We start from the raw sequence: 13,402 nt of genomic DNA on the forward strand, positions 1-13,402 counted from the left end.
GTATATTTTAGTAGCATATATATATATATGTATATATATGTATATTTATATATACACATAGTGGATTGTTTTCGAGCTTAAAAGCTGTAATGTATTTAAAATTACATTTAATACAATTAATTGTATTTAATTGCAATGTAATTGTTCACAGTTCTTAAAAAAGTTGATATAAATGGATCGGAAGTAATAAGGTAAAGGTAAAGGTACCCCTGCCCGTACGGGCCAGTCTTGCCAGACTCTAGGGTTGTGCGCTCATCTCATATTATAGGCCGGGAGCCAGCGCTGTCCGGAGACACTTCCGGGTCATGTGGCCAGTGTGACAAGCTGCATCTGGCGAGCCAGCGCAGCACACGGAACGCCGTTTACCTTCCCAGTGGTAAGCGGTCCCTATTTATCTACTTGCACCCGGGGGTGCTTTCGAACTGCTAGGTTGGCAGGCGCTGGGACTGAACGACGGGAGCGCACCCCGCCACGGGGATTTGAACCGCCGACCATGCAATCGGCAAGTCCTAGGCGCTGAGGTTTTACCCACAGCGCCACCCACGTCCCATCCCATTGGAAGTAATACCCCCCCCCCAAAAAAAAATCACAAGAAGGAAAGAACTATGTGTGAATACTGCCTTTCCTGTAGTTTTTTTCTTTTAATCCTTAAAGTGTAAGGACCTTATAATGTACTCTCGCACAGACATCTGCTTGATAATTTTTCCAAACTGTTTCCCCCAAAACTCTGCTCCAGTTTTTCAAAGAACAAAAGAGCTCTCCACAAGAAAATGCCACTTTATGTGACGCCTTTAACATCAATATACACCCAGGCTGACACATCAGCCTCACATGTCTAACACACTTGGATCACCCCAGGAAGACGAGCGAACCTGTACACATATTTCTATCCTTTTCTTTTGTCATTCCTAAAAGCTATTCACAAACTGTCATGAAGATTCACAATTAAAACAGCTATCGCAGAATTGTATAGTTGGAAGGGATCCTGAGGGTCATCTATTCCAACCCCCTGCAAGGCAGGAACCTAAGCTAAAGTATCCATGACAGATGGCCACCCAACCTCTGCTTAAAAACCTCCAAGGAAGGAGAGTCCACAACCTCCAGTGGGAGTCCGTTCCACTGTGAAACAGCTCTTACTGTCAGTATAACATTGTTAAGTATAATGAATGGAAAAGTTCATCATTACAGTGGTACCTCGGGTTACAGGCACTTCAGGTTACAGACTCCGCTAACCCAGAAATAGTACCTTGGGTTAAGAACTTTGCTTCAGGATGGCTACAGAAATCGTGCTCTGGTGGTGCGGCAGCAGCAGCAGGAGGCCCCATTAGCTAAAGTGGTGCTTCAGGTTAAGAGCAGTTTCAGCTTAAGAACGGACCTCCGGAACGAATTAAGTTCTTAACCCGAGGTACGACTGTAATTTGTATGCTCCATACATTTTCTGCTATTTAATTACAGTGGTACCTCGGGTTAAGTACTTAATTTGTTCCGGAGGTCCGTTCTTAAGCTGAAACTGTTCTTAACCTGAGGTACCACTTTAGCTAATGGGGCCTCCCGCTGCCGCCGCACGATTTCTCTTCTCATCCTGAAGCAAAGTTCTTAACCTGAAGCACTATTTCTGGGTTAGCGGAGTCTGTAAACTGAAGCGTCTGTAACCTGAAGTGTCTGTAATCCGAGGTACCACTGTATTATATTTACCTTCAAGCACTTACTGGTAACACTGCCTGGTTCCAAAAGACCAAGAAGGGATGACATGAAGAGCCAACCTCCTTGAAGGAAAGAGTTCCACAATGCTGGTGCCACTGCTGAAAAGATTCTGTCCTAAGCAACTACCCAGTCAAAGGCGACTCTGGGGTTGCGGCGGACGGAGCACACGGAAACGCTGTTTACCTTCCCGTTGCAATGGTACCTATTTATCTACTTGCACTGGCCTGCTTTCAAACCGCTAGGTTGGCAGGAGCTGGGACAGAGCAACCGTAGCTCACCAGTAGCGGGGATTCGAACCGCCAACCTTCTGATCGGTAAGCCCTAGGCTCAGTGGTTTAGACCACAGCACCACCTGCATCCCTTTGCTCTTAATATATGGGGGTACACTAAACCTGTTCCTACTTGCTTAGTAGTGCAGACTAGCACAAGCATGGCCAATGTAGCCAAGTTCCTTTCTTGGAGTACGCCATATTCATGGATGGTGAATAAGTGAACCTAAGCACATATGGCAGCCTGGCACAGTGTGCTCCAGTGCTAACCACAACACTTGTGATGCCATGGAAAACTAGTGGTCTGTGATCAAATAATTCAGACAGTCTGCTTGAGTGAGTTTGGTAGACTCTGAGCAGGGAGAGACAGCACCCAGACAAATGCAAACATAAACAGCAAACAATCTGCCCAGAACAAAAGCTGTTGCGAAAGATTCTGTTAAACACCACGATGACAGTGCTTTTCTTCTTCAACTTTTTAAAAAAATCCTCCCCTTCTTTATTGTTTCTTCCACTAGGATGGAAAACAATGGCATTTTTCGTGTTTAAGTTCTAAATAAACAACATATAAGTTATATGAAGAGATCTTAGTAACAATGCAATAAATAAAAAAAGGTAACTACAAATATAATGTCAAATGTACAATGCAATAAAAAAACCCCACTTCTTTACATTGCAAATGAAGAATAAATTAAAACATTCTTGGGAGATTTCACGTTTCTAGAGCTACTTGGTCGCATCCTGAACTTCTTCACTGAGGCCACAACCCACTTAACTATGGAGCAGATCAATAACAACTCAAGATAATGTCAACAGGGAGAAATACGTGGCATGGAAGTTTACATTTAGCTGAGCACAACCTCCTTATGTTGGTTTCTCAGGAAAGCAGGTAACTTGTGAAAGTTATTATACAGTGGTACCTCGTAAGACGAATGCCTCGCAAGACGAAAAACTCGCAAGACAAAAGAGTTTTTTGTTTTTTGAGTTGCTTCGCAAGACGAATTTCCCTGTGGGCTTGCTTCGCAAGACGAAAACGTCTTGCGCCTTTTTCTTAAAACCGTCGATACATTCCTATGGGAAACTGTCAATGCATTTCCTATGGGAAACCGTGCTTTGCAAGACGAAAAATTCACAAGACGAAAAAACTCGCAGAACGAATTAGTTTCGTCTTGCGAGGCACCACTGTAGTTCTCTGCATAGGAAACTGGGAAATAATATCCTGGCCTTTCCTATCAACTGAAGACTTGATGGAATAAAACTATCATCGGTTTTATTATTTCCATTTACACCCTATAGGCTTTTTGACCCTATAGGGGATCAAGGTAGCTGACATGGTTTTAGACAAAACTTGCGAAGATTACAAAACTACTTACTTAACAGGAGTAGCCAATTAAAAACTCCCACAACCAACTCAATGTTCAAGGTAACGTCTGAAGACTCAAACCGGATGGCCAAAAGTTTGGAAGAACGAAACACTTCTGAAGCTGTTGTTGAACTCCAGCTCCCATCAACCCCCAACCAATAGTCAGGGATTATGGGAGTCTAACAACATCTGGCGGGATATTGAACTCCCTACGATAAAGGGAGTCCCACAAGTACAGCACCCAAAACTGAGAAGGCCAAAAGGCATATAGCACGCAGCCCAGCCTCTAATTTGGGAAGCATACAGGGCAGGATTCCACCCAAACAGCTCAACAAACTTCATCTACATGGGTGGCAGGGGTGGGAAAGGCTCCTATGAGTAAAGAGTGGGATCAGGGCCGTCTTTAGCAGATGCGGCGCCAGAGTGCAAATATCTGCCCAGCGCCCCCAAATTACCACAGATAGTGGGTGTGTGAAGCTGTGCACTGCCAACCACTGGGGGGGGCGCAACTCTCCCCCATGCCGCTGCAGGAGAGCAATATAGTTGGTGGGGCGCAGCTGGCGGGTGTGCAGGGAAAGGGGAGGCCGCCAGCAAAGCTGCACAGCTCCCCCATTTGCTGGGGCACCCCTGAGAGGCCGGTGCCCTGGCACGACGCACCACTAAGCCCTATGGGAAAGACGGCTCTGAGTGGGACCCAGTGGCGTAGCGTGGGGGGGTGCAGGGGGGGCCGGCCGCACCGGGTGCAACATCGGGGGCGGGGCGCGCTCGCACTTGCAGCTCTCTGCCCCTACCTGGCTCACTCTCTCTCTCTCACTGCAGTGCTGGCTGTGCGAATCCGATCCGAGCCGCCGGGTCGCTGCCCACTGTGGAGGGGAGGGTGCCAGGCGTGCGGTGCGGTGCGGAGAGAGAGCGAGGGACTATCTGGGGGAGGAACAGTGCAGCAGGGGGGGCGCAAATTACTTGCCTTGCCCCGGGTTAGGGGGCGCAAATTACTTGCCTTGCCCCGGGTGCTGACAACCCACGCTATGCCACTGGTGGGACCTAAATTTCATGACCAAAGAGAGGTGGTGACTGCTAAAAATCTGACTGAAATTTCTGTGCACGCCTGTGGCAACACAGATGCATGCAAGCACTATCAGAGAGCAGGTGTGGCTTTTGCATTTCACTGTTAACAGTCCGGGTGGGGGGGTGTCAGTGGCAGTGTACTTAAAGCACAAAGCTTGGATGGTGCCCCTTATTCAATGGCAGAAAGAGGTGAAAAGAAGGGGCCAATTGTATGGACGGAGGTCCATAACTGAGGTGCCTGTACAGGGAAAAACCTGCTACACATCAGCATACAATAGGAAATGCCTATCATCACGTCACCAGTAGGGCCTCCTCCGAAAAACTAAAAACCCAGGCTAGGACATACCAGGAGACTTGATCCATCAGGTATTTCGAGCCCTATTACACTGAGCTCTTCAGGTATTTGTACACTCAAAACTGAAACTGGTAGCATATTGGCAGTGGCATAGCGTGGGGGGTGCAGGGGGGGCCGGCCACACCGGGCGCAACATCTGGGGGTTAGGGTTAGGGGGAGCAAATCCATGGGTTAGGGGGCGCAAATCCACAGGTTAGGGGGCGCAAATCCACAGGTTAGGGGGCACAAATCCACGGGTTAGGGGGCGCAAATTACTTGCCTTGCCCCGGGTGCTGACAACCCACGCTACGCCACTGCATATTGGCAGCAAGCACAGATCCCAAAAGGTTGGTGTTGCGTGCGGCTTTACTTTGAGATACCGTGCAACAGCTGGGCTACAGCATTCTGTACTAGCTGAAGCTTCTGGGTCCTCTTTAAGGGCAGCCCCACATAGAGTACACTGCAGGGATCAAAATGCAACATTACCAGGGCATGGATTACAGACCAGGTTCTCTTGGTCAAGGAACAGCCATAGCTGATGAACTAGACAGAACTAAATATCAACATTCCCAGCCACTGAAACCACAGGGCTTCATGTGATAGCTTGGAACCCAGGACCATTCCCAAGGGATACATCTGGTCTTTCCGGTGTGAGCGCAACTCCCATCTTGCCTGGATTCGATTCCAGTGTAGAGGTCATTTAGAGCATGCTTTGCCAAGCAAGTACCCTCCAGAAGTTGTTGGACTACAGTTCCCATTAGTCCCAGCCAGCTATGTAGTCCTACAACATCTGCAGAGCTCCAGGTTGGCAAAGAAGAAGAAGAAGAGTTTGGATTTGATATCCCGCCTTTCACTCCCTTTAAGGAGTCTCAAAGCGGCTTACATTCTCCTTTCACTTCCTCCCCCACAACAAACACTCTGTGAGGTGAGTGGGGCTGAGAGACTTCAAAGAAGTGTGACTGGCCCAAGGTCACCCAGCAGCTGCATGTGGAGGAGCGGAGACGCGAACCCGGTTCACCAGATTACGAGTCCACCGCTCTTAACCACTCCACCACACTAGCATCAAAGATGATTTAGAGAAATAACTAGATACTCCTTGAGACAACATTGTAGATGTTCTCATCTTCACGGCTGCAGCAGAGGAAAAAGCTAAGCAAGCATGCTGAGGTGTTTTGCTAACGTGCAAGTCTTCATCTTGACAGGTTATATAAGTTATACGCCTATCGTAATAGCATTTTGAGGGGCTCATTCCTGGCAATGGGCAGGTTGGAATGTTACTGCTTTCCATTAAAATTTGCCACACCGCCTTATCCAAAAGGATACGACTGTAAAAGACAGCATGTGAACTGTTCTGGGTCCAAGCTGCCTGTCTCTGGGACCAGAGCAGCAGCCACCCTTTCAACCTCTATACGCACATTAAAAACATACTCGGTTAGTTCCTGGGAGCTCTTGGCTGCAAGGCTCCCTGGCAGAACCATTCCCCTACGATGACATCAGTAGGCTTTGAATTTAGCCAGGGTGCGGGGGTGGGAGAACCCAGTCATTACCTCAGAACTAGGAAAGAGCCTTCGAGATACAGAAGAAGTTGGTCTGTCCACCAGAACTGAGGTGCAAACTAGATTTGTGGGACGATCGCACACATCTTTCGCACGCATGTCCCATGGACATTTAAAGCAGGGGTGGGGGCCTAGATCCCACTGCTTTTTTGGTGGTTTATGCCCAACTCCTGTACAGGAAATGTGCTAGGCAGGTTCAAAAATTTCTGAAAGCAGCAGAGCACAACGAGGAAAGGTCAGTGAAAGTGTCAAGTTCTTCACACTTGTCCTCACAACACAAACACACCCCTTTGTGTTTGGATACATGCTTAAAGATACACGATTATCCCACACCACACAACTAATCCCGCCCTTCAACTAACCTGAGACTCGGCTATACGGCTCAAATAAAATGTTTTAAGTGTGTTTTAAGTGCAATATACAATGTGCCACTAGATGGCGATGGTGAGCCTTATGGAAAATTCAATGTATTTTTTAAAATGATTATTTTTAAAAAGCATTTTCAGAACGGTTTTTATATGTTCCATCCTGGATGACCCTGCTCATGCAAAGGCATCTTGCTGCTGAAATAATGGTGGAAAGTTATCTTGTATTAGGACAGCATACATATAAATGCCCTTTCTAGCAAACAACCAATCGTATTTGGAGGGCAGTTTGTGAACTGCTAACCCTCTCCTCTACAATGAGCACAAAGAACGATAGCTGTGATGTGGACACCTGCCCTAAAAAAGTTGCATTATTTCTCAGACCCTTGAACAGCTGCCAGGTGCCAGCAGCTTCTAGTCATTTCTAACCTGAGGCATATTTGAACTCGTGACCTAGAGGTGAAAGGCTCTGTATATCCTATTACCAAGCCCTAGGCCACACTCTGTACCTCACCGGTACATAAAAACTGTTTTAAAACACCAAGCACCACACACAATAGTAAATTACATTTGATCGTAAAGGAGTAGCAAAAAGCTGACTCACAGAATGGGGCTAAACTCTAACAATCATTTGAAATGTCTCGGTTGCCACTGCTTTTCCAGAAATGTTAAGTGTTGAAATGCTTTGTATTGGCATTCTTCCATTCTTCATCGTCTTCACTGACATACTTCTAGATGCCTCACAAATTTTATCATTTATAATGGTATAAACAAAACAGGCCATATCCAGGAATTATTGGTGCCCTGAAATAATTGTGGAGCACAGCGCAACACCACCCTAAAAGTCTAACATTTAACGCACATACTGTGCGAGACTGGGAACTCATAACTGCTGCCTCCTGCCTTGTTTTCTCTGGGGCGCAAGCCTGGGCAGTGTGCATGTCTAATAATAATAATAATAATAATAATAATAATAATAATAATAATAATAATAATAATATATTATTTATACCCCGCCCATTTGGCTGGGTTTCCCCAGCCACTCTGGGCGACTTCCAACAGAATATTAAAATACAATAACCTATTAAACATTAAAAGCTTCCCTAAACAGGGCTGCCTTCAGATGTCTTCTAAAAGTTTGGTATTTATTTTTCTCTTTGACATGTGGTGGGAGAGCGTTCCACAGGGCGGGTGCCACTACCAAGAAGGCCCTCTGCCTGGTTCCCTGTTACTTGGCTTCTTGCAGCGAGGGAACCGCCAGAAGGCCCTCGGTGCTGGACCTCATCTCTCTGCTTCTGTTCTTGTCATAGTGTAGCTTTTGGAAGAGGATGGGAAGCATGAAATGCCTTTATAGATGTAAGATTTTGTTTTTAAATGGGTGTTGGACCCATCTCCACCCATTCCCTTATAACTTAACAGCCCAGAAAACCTGCTTGCAGAAAACTTTACAGTACCAGTTTGGTTTTAGGTGAAGCCATTGGGCTGTTTCTTTCTAGACTAGAGAGAACATCCAGGGAATGTCCTTATGGCCACTGCAATAATTCCAGAGCTAATACAGAGTTGCATTAAAGACAGTAAACACCTCTAAAACACCATCTACAATGCCTGCCTGAATAAGACGGGTAGATGTGGGTTTTTGAGGGTTAGGCAATGGTTTTAAATTAGTACTAGAGAGTGTGCACATCCAAAACATGTGGATATGTGGATATGGCCAGTCCTTAGACATTGTTTCCTTGGGGCAGGCGTCCTCAAACTCGGCCCTCCAGATGTTTTTGGCCTACAACTCCCATGATCCCTAGCTAGCAGGACCAGTGGTCAGGCGTGATGGGAACTGTAGTCTCAAAACATCTGGAGGGCCGAGTTTGAGGCAGCCTGCCTTGGGGGGGTTAGACACTGGTTAACAATTTCTCTCAGTCTTTCACTTTCTGAAGGACAAATGCCAGACAGAGGGAAGTTACTGTCCTCATGAGCTGATGTTTTTAAGCGTTCTGAAGGCACTTGGCTGGGCACCACTACAGAGGTACTACTAGATACAACAAGACCCAACTGGCAGTGTCCTAAAGCCCATTTGAGAAAAAGGAGATCGCAAACTGGACTGAGATTCAGCCCCAAATACCTAACCACTCATTTTAACCCAGTAGAAACCCATTTCACATGAGGCAAAGTGGGGATGCTAAGAGACTTGAGCACAAGGCAAAGAGGATGGAGGCAGGGAGAGTCTGGTGCCCAACTTCTCCATTTTCTCTGTGAGCAAACTGAAAGTGTATCAAAGCCCCCAGTGAAGGTGAAGGGGCTCCTGGTGGGACATAGAGCCCAGTGACATCTAGAAGCCTCTGCACAAGTGTGGTAGGTTCATTGTTGCCCAAGGATGGCTCTAGGTTGTTCGGGGCCATGATGGGCTTACACAAAGGATGAGAACGAGAGGTGTTCAGACAGTGAAGTTAATGTGTGGGTCTGGGGGAGGACTGCATGAACCCCACTCCTAGCGCTGATACACACAGCGGCTGCAAAACCTGCTAACTTCATATCCAGCTGACATGAAGGTGCTCTATGCTCAAACTTCAGTTACAAGCACAGAGCTACTCCGAGTAAGGGGGGCCCTGGTCCAATTTGGGCTCTTCCTCGTGTGGAGAAGGGGGGGGGGGGGCTCAGGCTTGGTGGGTCAATGCAGGCTTCCAGACCTCTTGGGACTCTCCCCAGGCCCTACCCCTAACCAGCTGTGTTGCAATCCATTCTCAAGTGCTTTTCCCCAGGAGGAATTTGTCCCTGATGTGCAATTATACCTCCTGCTTGCCTTGATGGGGAATGGTAAAAGGCAAAAAAGTCAAGGACCCCTGGATGGTTAAGTCCAGTCGAAGGTGACTATGGGGTTGCAGCGCTCATCTCGCTTTTCAGGCCGAGGAAGCCGCCGTTTGTCCACAGACAGCTTTCCGGGTCATGTGGCCAGCATGACATGGCGCAACAGGACACCGTGACAGAAGCAAGAGTGCACGGAAATGCCGTTTACCTCCCCGCCACAGTGGTACCTATTTATCTACTTGCACTGGTGTGCTTTCAAACTGCTAGGTTGGCAGAAGCTGGGACAGAGCAATGGGAGCTCACCCCGTCATGGGGATTCGAACTACCAACCTTCTGATTAGCAAGCCCAAGAGGCTCAGTGGTTTAGATCACAGTGCCACCCGCATCCCTGATGGGGAATGTGTAGGCACCCAAAACTTTGGCTTGTATATGACTGCAATGCAGCCTACGGTGAAAAGGACAGCAGCCACATCCATTGCCCTGCCTATGTTTTGCCTCGGGGCCATGCCCACCATTGACATGCCCCCCCCCCAAAGTTTCCCATCAGGAAATGCAGCCCTCGGGCTGAAAAGGGTTCCCTGGCCCTGATCTACAGGTATACTGATACACACTGGATAAATCTCTTTGCACTGATAAGCAGACTGGCATGGGTGTTATCATACTGGGGCAGTTGGGTTGCATGATGCCTGATGCTGGCACATTTTGAGACAAGCAATAAAGGCGTCATAATAGAAGAAGAAGAGGAGTTTGGATTTGATATCCCGCTTTATCACTACCCGAAGGAGTCTCAAAGCGGCTAGCATTCTCCTTTCCCTTTCTCCCCCACAACAAACACTGTGTGAGGTGAGTGGGGCTGAGAGACTTCAGAGAAGTGTGACTAGCCCAAGGTCACCCAGCAACTACATGTGGAGGAGCAGGGAAGCAAACCCGGTTCACCAGATTACGAGGCTACCGCTCTTAACCACTACACCACACTGGCTCTCATACGACTGGCTCTCTAATGCAATGATGATTCTCATGGAACAGTTATAAATCATGGATTCTATTTCTTTAGTACAACAGTAGGGACAGAAATCTAACATTTTGACCAAAAAAAGAGTTTCATATGTGGTAGAGAGAATTAATATAAATTGCTCTAATCCCTCCTTGTTCTCGATGAGACTTCCTTGTCCAGAAAACAGAGGATCACGTTTTAATGCTTTAAATAATGGTATAATATAGTATTTGTACATTTGCTCTTGAAAACGGGACCTCCAAGCGCAAATTGTCTACCAAGTAAAACTTTTCATTAGCTACTGGGAGAATTTAGAGTAAATAAGGATTAATCCTCTCGTCCATATATGAAATTCACACAGAGAAACACATATATCCCTCTGGAGGAATAACAGGAAAAATGCTGCTTTGTCCCATAGCAATAAGCTGCTCTCCCTAGACTGAGCTTCGCAGTTAACCTCTGAATGGCCCTTCTGTGAATGTGTAATTGTTTTCCTGAGTGGTTAAGAACAGTAGTTGTTTTTGTTTTTGTTTTAAAAAATCAAAGCTATTTTCATTGCGACACTTCTAGGAAAAAAGCAGATGTTTGTGACAATGTATTTAAAAAAAAAGATGCAGAATATCTGAGTAGAATAAACAAAACTTCATTTTTAGGTTAAAACACACACAGACACACTTCAAAACACGGGAAAACTTAAGATCCAGGCAAACGAAGGAGAATGAACATATTATGGAACAAGGTACAGTTTCTTTCAAGTATTCTATGCCAGCTGCTGGCTGTACCATCTGTTGTTCCCTAAGCAGCTTCTTTCTGAGTGGCTTTGAAGCAGAACTGCTCTCACTGTTGGACACAATCAGGTCAGGTCAGCCGTCCACCCCCCCCCCACTCCCTACCCCCACCCCCAAACCTGCAGCCTCTCACAGTTTCCCTCCATCTTGATATTTCTTCCTGGACACCAGCTCCTAGGATGGAGCTGCCTCGGTCAAGGCACCCATTTCTCAAAGTAATAATCTAAATCTAAGGATGTTTGCTTGTGCGTTACGTAATGCAAAATGGAAATCCTTTTTTCTGAAGCATTGCAAGCAAGGGAGTCTAGTTTTCCAATGCGTTCATGGGACGGGGATAGCGGCATTGGTTCGCTTTTATGTTTGCTTTATTAGTATATGTGCTGCCGAAGCGAGCACTTTATGTTTGCTTTACAGTGGTACCTCGGGTTACACACGCTTCAGGTTACATACGCTTCAGGTTACAGACTCCGCTAACCCAGAAATAGTGCTTCAGGTTAAGAACTTTGCTTCAGGATGAGAACAGAAATCATGCTCCAGCGGCACAGCAGCAGCAGGAGGCCCCATTAGCTAAAGTGGTGCTAAAGTGAACAGTTTCGGGTTAAGTATGGACCTCTGGAACGAATTAAGTACTTAACCTGAGGTACCACTGTATTAGGTATCTTGTGTTCTTGTTTTGTGTTTTTATGTTGTGAGCCGCCCTGTGACCTTCAGATATGAAGGGTGGTATACTAAATAAACAAATAAATCCGAATCCAGTTCACTTTTTGCAAAATAAAGCAAACTGGAAACCTTTGTTCATCTTGGATAGTGCTAATCCTGCTGCAAATGATAGGATAATAGCACCAGACTCGAACAGCACCACCGCCACCACCTACTACTACTGCTACTAATTATTATTATTATTACTTATTATTATTATTAAAACCCACCTGTGTATCACAAAGCATGCAATTCAGCCCTGGCATCAGTTTAAGGCGAAATTACGAAGCCAAGTGTGCTAGCTGCAACCTTCCAGAATCGCGCGCACACAATAAGGACTCACACACACTGTGACAGCACATTCAGCTTGTTGCATAACATTAACCCCAGCTCACTTCTCTCAGCTTCTGTGGGGCTGACATCACCTCTCAGCTCTAAGCAGTCTTCTCACCATTATACAGCCAAGTCCCCTTTTCATTGGCTTTCCCCTGGAGGCCGCATGGGGCAGAACACAATGGACGTCCCCAGCTTCACACACAGGCTCCCCCAGCCAGCGAGGAACATCACACTGGACTGATTTATTTTCAGCACTGTTCCTCCTCTCTGCATCTGTGCAGCGAAACACACATCACTGGGAGCCACTTTCATGATTTTGTTGCGATCAGGATTAGCTGGATTAGGAGTTGATTCATAAGGGCCCCCTGTGGCTGTGAGGAAGTTTCATCACAAGGTCAGAGTGGTGTGAACTATATTCTGTCAACACCACCAACTTCTCATAGCCAAGTACACACACACAAAAGGGGGACAAAAGAAGAAAGTTGCAGATCTAAAATATGTGAATGAAACAGTTGACAGCAACAAAGAGATTTACAGAGAATTTCCCAACAGATGTTAGATATGTGTGCAGTCAGCACTGATTTCCTTTCATAATAATAATTTTTAAAATGCACACACACACATACACATATACAACAAGACCCCTGCATTAGTCATTTTTAATTTAGAAAGAATTTAGTGGTTTAGGAGGTGGGAGGAACCTGGGGAATAAATGCAGCAACCCACACGAAAAACCACAGAGGAACTTTCTGGCACTTCTTCTAAAAACTGGTCATGCAGCTTGAAGATTGTTGCGCTGCTGAGATTTTATTGCATATAACGCTGTCACCTTCAAGACTGTATAATTCCAAGCCCCTTATGTGCAATAACTACCACAGACCTCTTTTAAAGAAAGAGAGAGAGAGAAAGTGATGGTTGGAATGCGAGAGCCAGAGGAGGAAGATAAACATTGGAGCTGTGTTTAAATCTACAGTTATGAAATTCACTTCCCTCTCCTTCCCCCCCCCCCCCCGCTCTCCCGCCCCCAATTCCACTCATGCACAATCAGACCAGTAACATACTTGGAAACTGTATGCAGAAAGGCAAAAAACCCTATTTTTAAAAATAGAGAGAAGACACACACACACACA

General features: G+C 46.2%; 1 protein-coding gene and 1 long non-coding RNA gene across 4 annotated transcripts in view; both read right to left on the reverse strand.

The window, feature by feature from the left end:
• Positions 1 to 13,402, reverse strand: part of PTCH1 (patched 1) — a 112,134-nt gene that overhangs the window by 59,846 nt on the left and 38,886 nt on the right. The gene's annotated exons all lie outside the window — the stretch shown is intronic.
• Positions 4,746 to 6,259, reverse strand: LOC310659790. Its single transcript, XR_014503009.1, has 3 exons — positions 5,788 to 6,259; positions 5,046 to 5,533; positions 4,746 to 4,824 (listed from the first exon to the last, which is right to left on the reverse strand). It is a non-coding gene; the product is annotated as an uncharacterized lncRNA (long non-coding RNA).

This window comes from Podarcis tiliguerta (genome assembly GCF_965153285.1).
Source record: "Podarcis tiliguerta genome assembly, chromosome: 11".
NCBI lineage: Eukaryota > Metazoa > Chordata > Lepidosauria > Squamata > Lacertidae > Podarcis > Podarcis tiliguerta.